We start from the raw sequence: 11,740 nt of genomic DNA, 5'->3' as shown, positions 1-11,740 counted from the left end.
TATTACGTCAATATTTTGAGTAAAAATCACAAGCACAGGTCTGGTCAGGCTCAATATTTTGATATAAGATGTAGAATAATAATATCAATAGAATATGTAAATATCGTTCCTGAGCAAACTTGCGCTCTATAAATTTTATAGCTAAAATTGTTGAAGTTTTGTCCATTTTGTCCTTTTTCTAAAAATAAGTTATAAAATCGGACGATTTTGTGACGTCATAAAAACATAATGAGTCAATGAACTACTTTGAAACTATAATATGTTCTGTTAATTCATATTTTTCATACAAGTTTTTGAATTCAGCACATTTCAAGAATTTTTCAAAATTTGACTTTTGTGGGGGCAAATGTATGCTAAATACTGCATAAAGTTCTTTACAATTTTGGAAGAGACATTCTTGCTTATCATACCTCATGTACTTGGTTAGTTTTTTAAATATCCCAGGAGCAGAGATGAAGACTTTGAAATGCAAAAACATATCCGGCTGAAATAACGTTTAAATGACTTAGCGATGCTGCTTCAGGTTGATAGCCATATATATGTTTATTGTTTCACAAGACTTTATCTTATTACCCTAGAAATTACACGTTTTGCATAACTGTTTTATTCTTACTTTTTAAAATGTTTACAAATTTTCATAATTTTTTTTTCCTTTATGGAGTTTCAGAAAATGTCTCAATAATTTCTGAACAGCCAAGTACATTGTGTTTATGTAGATAGTTAAAATTCCCATCCTTTTCCTCAATCCATTACTTGATTAAGAGAAAAGGGAAATATGTTTCCAGTTATTTTGATATCAACGCAAAATGTAATAATGAGCTGTTCCGTTTTTACATTTTGCGTTATTTTATTTTTGCACTGAAGACAACGCAAAATGTAGTAAAACAATATGTAATAAAACAAAATATTATTTTTTTTTGATTGCGTTTAACAAAAAAGATCATAAAATTAATTCAAAATATACGTATAACCAACATTGGAGACGCTGTACAAAATATTTTGAAATTAAACAATGAGATCAACGTTAGGGCTTTTAAATACTTAAGGAATGAAGCTTATTTCAACTTATGTTATCCGATATAACATAACTTGGGGCAGTTTACGCTTTATAAACCGCGAAGCGGTTTATAAAAAAGCTTAAACTGCCCCAAGTTTTGTTATATCGGATAACATAAGTTGAAATAAGCTTCATTCCTTATAATTTAATTCCAGTGTAGACAATGAGACAATATTTCCTTCGGAAAAAGACTTCAAATTGAGCATTATTTTAAAAGTAACGTCAGCGGAGTAATACGTTTTTGACGTAACTCATTGTGACGTAGGCAAGTTATGTTATCCAAAATATTATATGTTCCTCTGAATGATTCAGCCAATGAAATTGCTTGATACAAGTGAAATTAAATTATATCAAAATGTATCGTTTTTCTCACTCTAATAGTTAATAATATGAATACACTGTGCTAAATTATAAAGCATTAATGTAACTTTGATTGGCATATTTTTAATAGTCTTATTAAACCAACCAATAACACAAAATTTATTTAATTACCAAAGATTGACCATAGGTTCATTATTAGCTCTTAATATGCATATTTGGCTGTGTACATTGGTTAACAAAGAAGTGTATGTGTGTGTCAAGCGAGGAAGGGCAGAGATAGAGTGGAGTGTTTGCATAGTATGTTTATCATTGTATTACTATGGACATGCAGAAACAATCCATTATTATAATTGGATGGAGGGAGGGGGTGTTTTTAGATGTCTGCAATGCTGGTGATTTGCATGGAGCAGTATGGTATCACAATTGTCAATAAACCCCTTCCGTTATATATTTTAACCTGCCAGTACAAATAAATAGGTTTTCTTTTAGATTCATTGCATTTGTTTACATAAAAAAAACAACAAAAGTACACTGGTCAATACCCCCAACAATCCCATCTACACACGCGTGTTTCTAATTTACAACAACTTTTATTTGAATTCATTTATTAAACTGATCTTAAATACATGTAGCTTATTAAATCAATTAAATAAGAAATTCATTAATTGTAAGAAATTGCATATATCAGGTTTTTTTTCTTTAAATTGTTTTATTTCATCTTTATCGGCCACTACTCTATTTAAAATTGTACTCAATCTGGCTGACCAAAGAGTGTGTTATTACATTTTGCGTTCTTGATTTTGGCTTAATCTCGACGCAAAATGTAACAACGCAAAATGTAATAATCTCAAAATCATGTTATTACATTTTGCGTTATTACATTTTGCGTTGATCTCGACGCAAAATGTAATAACGCAAAATGTAATAACCCAGGTTTATTACATTTCGCGTTGTTATTACATTTCGCGTTGTAACATAGCAGGTTTTCTTGTTGGGTGTACAATTTTGCCTTTTGCCTGCTAAAGTATATGTCAGTAATTATAAATTTTTGGCGATATTTTTGTTAGCGAATGCAGAGCTTCAGCTCTCTCCAAATGAACACTATGAAAAGCATATTATATTTAATCGATTAAAGATTTAGCAGGCTACTATCAAAACGCCAAAATAAGCACTCCTGCTGAAATAACCCGCTGTGCAGAATTAAGGTGCCTTTTATTTATAATACGGAAACAATATCTTTTCCGCTCATAGGTTAAAAGGGAAAAACATGCCAAAAATCAAAATAACCAAACTTTAATATTTTGGGAGAAAACAAGCAATACATGGTGCATATCTTTATATGTACAATGTAAAACACAATAGCGAATTAAAACCCCCAGCCATTTTCAAAGTACGTACACTGCACAAAAAATGCTTAAATAAAAGCAAACAACTTGACGTTTGCAGTGTTACAGAGTATATTTATTTAAGAAAAAAGACGACATGAAACTTACCAAATCTTCTTCTAACTGCTAAAAGAAAATAAAATTTAAATACAGGTAAGGTCATGATGTTTAAATACTTAAATAGCTGCTCTCTCTCTCTCTCTCTCTCTCTCTCTCTCTCTCTCTCTCTCTCTCTCTCTCTCTTTTGAAAATGCTCCAGTGAAAGTAGAAATACCTCGAGAAATGCCTTTAAATTTTGAAAAAAGACAAAATATAAAATCATAATTATTGATACATGTAGTAATTTAACTAACCAGAATAACTCTCGGAAAATTTCTTGAACAGATAACTCTCCTCTGAAAGAAAGAAAAAAAAACAAGTAGTTTAGAAGATTTTTTTTTCTTTTATAGTGTATATGAGGTGCCATTTGAAAAAAAAAACTTAAGTAGAAAGATATCTTTCCTGTACACTATTTTGATAGAAATTTCATCAGTAGCTTACTTATTTGTAATCCCGGTTAAAAGATTGAGTATTAGCGTTTTTTCCTAAATAGGTCTCCTAAAAAAGGGGTACCATTAGTTCCCATGGGAATGTCAATATTTAGATTGTTGGAAAACCTGGTCTCAATAAACAGAAATATATATTGTCAATTTTTGACTGATTTTACTTACGATATCAAAGACTTTTACTATAAGAGATTTCGTAAATTCTATGGTTGATACAATGACCTTGTCAGCAAATACAATTTATCATTGAGTCAAATGCTGACTGACGTTTTTCACACCTATTGTTAGTCCATTATTTATACACTGAATTGACGACGGATTTTTCCGTTATTTCCTGATCATGACAACGAGCACACGGCGGGTGTGAACGGTCGGCAGGGGATGCTCACTCCTCCATGGCACATGATCCCACCTCTGATGTTTCGGAGGTCCGTGTTTGCTCTGCTCTTATTTTGTATATTGTTTAATGGACGTTGAGATTGAATACTGTTCGTTATCTCCATATCCTTCTTCGAGAAATTCGGAGACTCTGCCACAGCTCCTATATTAAATTTCAAGTCATTTGCAGTCATGACAAGGCTCTCAAAAAGCTTAAAATTCTTTATTTTGAGCTAAATTTTAATTTCAAAATGTAATCTTTTTTTGAATTTACGGTCACCTAAGAGTTAAATCAAATATTTTAATAAAGCATTTTTAGGATGGCAGATGACTTTGTTGATCACATTTGCATTATTTTAAAAACAAAATTATCATCATAATAGCACACTGGAACGTTAAAAAAGTCTCAAAGTTTAAATGAAACAAGAACTCAAATAGTTTTAAGTCAGGTCAAAATGCAGAGGTTATTACACTTTCCTTGTCATGTCAGCGCTAATTATACAGGGACATGACGTCATATGTTATTATGGCGTCATATTAAAGTAGTTCAGATAAGTAAATACAAAAAGTGTTAATAGTGCAGTTATGATAGTTATTAAAATATACATTTCATTTTTAGCTAGTTTTTAATCTCAATATGTTATCCTTGTTTGAATTTGCAGTCAACTTTTGACAAGAGTTTAATCAGGTATTGTAATAAAGCATGTAATGTCACAAAACCTTTTTAATCACGTGACGGATATTTATGATATCCTTAAATGTTGCACCAAAATCGCATCGGCACATGTGCAAAACAAAATTATTTTGAGAAAATTGTTGCATAGAGCCATTCATATTGATATCTGGTTTGTTAACTATTTTTATGCCCCCGTAAAAGAAGTTTCGGGGGCATATAGTTTTTGTCGTGTCTGTCTGTCTGTCTCTCTGTGTGTCTGTTTGTCCGCAAAAAATTTAACCTTTCCCCTAACTTTTGATTAAGTGGAAATATGACTATCAGATTTCATATGTATATTTCTTGTGACAAGATCTGTCTTTGGGTACCACCAAATTTAACCTTTTGACCTTGACCTTGGAGTTTGACCCACTTTTACATGAAAATTTTAAAATTTTACTTTGGTCATATCTTTTGAACAGTAGACACCAGGACATTTACACTTCACATATGTAATGTTTGTTAAAAGACCTTTCACTGCATACCAACAACCTTGACCCTTTGACCTTGACCTTGTAGATTTCTGTACTTGTGAAAAAACATTAACCTTTGCCATAACTTTTGAACGGTTAAAGACCCAATTTTTTTACCGTACGGTTACCTGAGGAGGGGGAGTGGTCGAAGTAACAGTGGTGTTATTTACCTGGAGACCCCCAATACCCAAGATGTCAAAAATATGTGTATACGTAGCGGTACACAGGAAGTCTGTGTTTGGTAATCAGGGTCAACATTACGTGTTTTGTGCCTGGTTTTGAGTGAAAATATAAAATAATTATTTTAATATGAAATTTATTTGTAAACTAAACGCATTCATCGTATCATGGTAATGTTTTGAAGGAAAAAAAAAAGATACATGTATATCTTTTTAGAAAATGTTTTCCTTACATAAAAGAAAAAATCACGAGTAAAAACTACAAATCAATAATATTTATCTTTTTTAATCTTCAATAATAGAAATCACTTGATTAAAAATGTCTGAATATTGATTAATCCACCTAAAATTATTAATCCACCTATCCGTCGTGCATGTGAACATGCATTTACCGCGATCGGAATGTTTTTTTTTTTTTTGGCCAAAAGTGTTGTCCAAAATATTCCATACTTTTGATTCTTCATGTGTTAACAAAATTTTATTGTTAGACAGATTTCTTTTCAGAATCGATCACTATTAATTATCTTCACATTTTTATTACGTATCTATACAGACGCTAGAAAATATTCTAGCATAAATTCTGACATCAATTTCTGTACAACATCGTGCGGATTGTAGCCATAGTATAAAATAAACCATCTTTTAAAAACTATGCTATGCCGTTTATTAGTACTGAATATTTTTCTTATATTCCATTTCTTAAAAAACAATTTAAATCGTCGGACTTCCAATTACGGCAAATAGAGCCGGTTTCTGTGGACGCGGTCTTTTTACTACAGACAACGTGGACGATATAACACTTACAAGTAACATAGAAAAGAAATGAAAAAATTATTTTATTATGTCAATGTTTTAATAATCTACCGGTACTTCCAATTATTTTTTTAAACACATTGGATTTTTCTAACCCGCGTGTATACTATGCGGGTACATGAAAGCGTTTGACGCGTGACCAGGTAATTGTTTTCAAAACATGCAAACTCAGATTATCAGAAAGCACAGGTAGCTGACCTGTCAATCAAATCAGAAGCTATTGTTTTTTTAATGATTGACAGGCGGTAAATTATTGATCTTGAATCGGGTAGATTTTGGGGGCGTTAACATAAAATTGGGTGTTTAAGGATAGGGCTTTCATACTTCATATATGTAATCCTTGTGAAAAGACCCATCATTGGATATCAAGAACTTTGACCCTTTGACCTTGACCTTTGAGTTTGACCCACTTACTTTTACATGGAAATTTTAAAATTTTACTTTGGTCATATCTTTTGCACAGTAGACACCAGAACATTTATAATTCACATATGTAATGTTTGTTAAAAGACCTTTCACTGAATACCAACAACCTTGACCCTTTGACCTTGACCTTGTAGATCTCCGTACTTGTGAAAAAACTTTAACCTTGGCCATAACTTTTGAACGGTAAGGGATAGGGCTTTCATACTTCATATATGTAATCCTTGTGAGAAGACCCTTCATTAGATAACAAGATCTTTGACCCTTTGACCTTGACCTTTGAGATTGACCAACTTTAAAAAAGCAAACATTGACCATAACTTTTGAAGAGTAAGGGCTAGCGCTTTCATACTTTACATATTTGATCCTTGTGACAAGACCTTTCATTTGATAACAATAACTTTGACCCTTTGACCTTGACCTTGGAGTTTGACCTACTTTTTAAGAAATTGAACGTTGACCAACTTCTGAACGGTTAGGGCTAGGGCTTTCATGCTCTACATAAGTATTTTATGTGGCAAGACCTTTCAGTTAATACTAATTACATTGACCTTCTGACCTTGGAGATTTTTGTACTTATCAAATAACTTTAACATTAGCTTACTTTCAAATTTCACCATTGTTTTCCAGTGAGAATACCCTACTTTTGGTACCAATTGATTAAATTTGCATTTAAGAAAAGCTTAACCTTTGCTATGTTGCCGTACGGGGGCATCAGTGTTTTACAAACACATCTTGTTTATTCCAGTTTTTGTTACTGCTCAACAAAGATGTAAAGATGCTGAATATCTCATCGTTTTGCTAACTTACCATGACAACCAAAACAATGATGATACCCGGGATTACCTCAACTTTTTAATCGTCAAATTATCTACCTTTTTCTAATGTAGCAATTCACCCTTATCATCAGCAGCTGGGACTCTAAATGGATTTAAAACAAGTCCACTACATGTATTGGGAACTGTTATTCCTTACACATAGGGTTAACGTAAGTTTATTTAGCAAACAATGTCGTATTTCCCTACCTTCCTTTGCTTTTTCTTCACTTTCTGTAGGCACTGAAAAATACATCAAATTTAACAAGATGCCCGAAAGCCATTACGGTTACCTTGAAGTTCGTATAATATACAAATGTAAATAAATCTACACAAGTAAACAAAAATAGTTGTAATTGGAGTGTGTTCAGAATACAGTGCCTACTTCTATAATTGCTAATATGTTTATTCAGATGTTTTGGATGAAACCTTGAGCTTTCGAAATAAATCATTTTCTAAAACACTTTACCCTCTGAGCATTATTATACTCTTTCTAAAATATATGAAAAACGTTTGCAGTACATGTATTTCTCTTCAGAACAAAACACCTTATTATACCATTGATTTTTTACTTGCAGCACTTTTCGACAGCCAAAATTTTAAGTTCGTTTAACGTAGAGGTTGCCAATTATTCTCAACTGTACATTTGGTTAAGCTAAGAAAATTTCCTACTAAACATTTTCATTTTACGTTCGTACTTCAATTTATTCTCCTTTTCAAAGTATTATCCTATACAAGAATACATGTATCATATTTTTTTTCTGCTAGTGGCTTTAAAGCTGAACACTACTCGTAAGAAATCATAGGCCTCCGTGGTTCCATTACAGTTCCATTAAGATTTTGATTAAAAATATTTGAAACTGAAATTGAATGAATACTAGTATATTTTTACGCGAGAATGGCAGGCCCGTAGGAAGCCATTTCAATAGGGGGAGGGGGACAGCTACATTTTTTTCAGTTGTGGGCACTTTCAACCACCAAATTTGCCTTGTCAAGCAAAACAATTTTGAACGGCCACGAACGCAGTCATCTATTCATTTTTCTCCTTGAAAATGGCTTATTAACTTGATACCTTATAAGCTTTTCACATTTCGATGCGACTGTCTGTGTAGTAATAATATACCGCTCTAATTTGACTCTCTTTCGCTGAAAATATTTAGGCAAACTATTTTCTCCGTAGTTATTACTTCAAAACATACCAAACATATCAAAATAAAAAAAATACATTTGACACGTATCTTCGCCTGTACCCACACATCTTGTTTGAAAAAAAGAAGGGTGGATCTGTCAGAAAAAAAATAAATTTACCTTTAAAGAATTACTCAACCAAAAAAAATAGGAGGGGGGGGGGGTCGAAACTCGAATTCAATTTCACCAGTTGGGGGGGGGGGGGGTTAGGTTCAGTCTTCTTTAAGTATCAAATTTTCTTTATCGAACGTAATACACTACAGTGATGCAACCAAAATGTGTATGTATGTGTGTAGTGGTTGGGGGGGGGGCTTTCAATGTAAACCTCCCGTTGCTACTTGCACACGACTGTAATGACCAATGTTTTCTTTAAAAGCAGAAAAAATTGTGTTTGTTTTTTAAGTCATTTCCGTATAGTCATGTTAGGATTATGATATTAAGTCTAAATCTTATCTCGATTTCAACGGAACTTTGAGAAATAAATATCGAGATATGCGGGGTATTTTGATACATGTATCAGAGTTGAAGATTTCAACGCAAAACGTTAATTATTTATTTCATATCATGAATTCTGTAGTCGGTAAAATATATTTCACGCTCATTAAAGTTTTTAAAGACTTAAAACGATTAAAATAACATTTTTTATTGTTTTTGCAATGTTTACATTTCAATTTATTTGTCTCTAACATTCCTGACAAATTAGAATTTTGTTCATTTTCTCATGAACTACATGGGTAAGCATGAATATCTCCATTGTTACATCATAATACCTCACTCGACGTCAAAACTATAGTGCATACTGTTTTGCTTTGAAAATGACAGTTGAATGTCATACATTTTGTCGTAACTCATCTGATAAATAATAAAAATATAAAAAATAAATTTACTTTTTGATGCTTCTTGCAGTTGTCTCATCATGTCAATACATGTATCAAGGCTGATTTAATACAAGGTATATGATACATTACACCTAGATTTAAAGTTAAGTATTTTTAGCAAACAGAGTAGTATTCCCCTACCTATCCCAGCTTTTTCTTCAATTTCTGAAGGCACTGAAAAAAAGTATAATCAAAGTTAACAAGATGCTCAAGGGTCCATAACGATCAGCTGAGAATAGTATATCATTGTAAATAGATTTACTCAAGTACACAACTGTACTTGTAATGTCAGCGAGTTCAAAATATAATACCTACTGCTGTAATTGCTAACATAATCATTCGGATGTTTTGGATGTGAACTTAAACTTTCTGAGCATATCATATTAAAAGAAATATGAAAAGTGGCATGTGTACATTGGTTAACAAAGAAGTGTATGTGTGTGTCAAGCGAGGAAGGGCAGAGATAGAGTGGAGTGTTTGCATAGTATGTTTATCATTGTATTACTATGGACATGCAGCAAAGAGTGTGTTATTACATTTTGCGTTCTTGATTTTGGCTTAATCTCGACGCAAAATGTAACAACGCAAAATGTAATAATCTCAAAATCATGTTATTACATTCTGCGTTATTACATTTTGCGTTGATCTCGACGCAAAATGTAATAACGCAAAATGTAATAACCCAGGTTTATTACATTTCGCGTTGTTATTACATTTCGCGTTGTAACATAGCAGGTTTTCTTCACTGCGTGAAAATTTGGCTTTACAAAACAAGTAAAGATAATGTAAATTTATTATTTACAATGCCTTTAATTGGCTTTTCTGAAAAAAAGTCAAAGTTGGAAAAGGTAACCTTTACATTAACTTTACATGCACTTAAATATGATGTAATGTCCCACTTTATCTTGACTTTACAAAAAAGTAAAGTTAATATTTACAACCATTAAACACAGTATTTAGGATATATTAAATCTGATAATTACAGACCTTAAATTTAATTAAATACCATCTTTAATAACCACAATCTGATAATTACAAACCTTAAATTTAATTAAATACCATCTTTAATAACCACAAAAAGTTAATAATTTCCGTTTTCCATTACAGTGAATGAAGTCTTATTCAAATTATAAATAACTTTTTTCTTCCAAATTGATAAGTTGCGGAAATGTAAACATCATAATTAATATACAAATTAACAAAAAGCTGACTTTAACTTTGTTTATTACAATACAAAACATTTTTTTTTACACACATAAGATCAAAATCATCAAGATTCTTAGCAGTAAATGATGCCCACATCCTACCTTGCAAATTACATACATATCAAAGACAGAGTACATTTCACAAATATGTTTTTGTATGTGACATGTTTTATAATAAAACCAACTGTACATTCTTGAATTTAAAGTTGTGAATCTACATAAAACTATGTCCTCTTTCCTGTGGATATTGGATTTAGAGGAAATCAACAACTGTCAAATTGTTTTTGTCACACCTCCCTTTTCAAAGTCCAAAACTTTTCTCCCCATGCAGGCATTTTCCTAATGCTTTTCCTTAAAGAGAAAAACAATCTTTAAGTATTTTTTTCAGTGCCAAGCATAAGTATGAATATTTTCAAAGGTGTCTGTGTTATCTGAATTCACAATACCATGATTAATAAAAATAAAAACAAGGCACAACCTAATTAATAAATAACAAGAGGCCCAGGGGCCACATCGCTCACCTGAGCAATTGGCTAGGAAAAAGCACATATCAGATCAGAACTGAAAGTTTACTGGGGGGGGGGGGGCTTGAATTTTTACCTCCAGGGGGTCTTGATTTGAACAAACTAGAATCTACACTAACTGAGGATGATTCCCTATAAATATCACTATAAGCATGGCTTTGAAGTACTCGAAAAGAAGATTTTAAAAGGATTCCCTATATCTTCCTATGTAAAACTTTTATCGGCCATTTGGCCCCACCCTACACCCGGGGGTCATGATTTGAACAAACTTGAATCTACAGTACCTGAGGATGATTCCACATGAGTTTCATCTTTCCTGGCCCAGTGATTCTTGAGAAGGAGATTTTTAAAGATTTTTCCTATATATTCCTATGTAAAACTTTGATTGGCCATTTTGGCCCCACCCTACCCCCGGGGGTCATGATTTGAACAAACTTGAATCTACACTACCTGAGGATGATTCCACATGAGTTTCATCTTTCCTGGCCCAGTGGTTCTTGAGAAGAAAATTTTTAAAGATTTTTCCTATATATTCCTATGTAAAACTTTGATCGGCCTTTTTGGCCCCACCCTACCCCCGGGGGTCATGTTTTGAACAAACTTGAATCTTCACTAACTGAGGATGATTCCACATGAGTTTCATCTTTCCTGGCTCAGTGGTTCTTGAGAAGAAGATTTTTAAAGATTTTTCCTATATATTCCTATGTAAAACTTTGATCGGCCATTTTGGTCCCACCCTAGCATTTGGGGTCATGATTTGAACAAACTTGAATCTACACTACCTGAGGATGATTCCACATGAGTTTCATCTTTCCTGGCCCAGTGGTTCTTGAGAAGAAGATTT

The sequence above is a fragment of the Saccostrea cucullata genome, unplaced genomic scaffold (genome assembly GCF_032062105.1).
Source record: "Saccostrea cucullata isolate Sc308-1 unplaced genomic scaffold, CSIRO_AGI_Scuc_v1 ctg1603, whole genome shotgun sequence".
Lineage (NCBI taxonomy): Eukaryota > Metazoa > Mollusca > Bivalvia > Ostreida > Ostreidae > Saccostrea > Saccostrea cuccullata.
Note: the sequence above shows the minus strand (reverse complement) of the source record.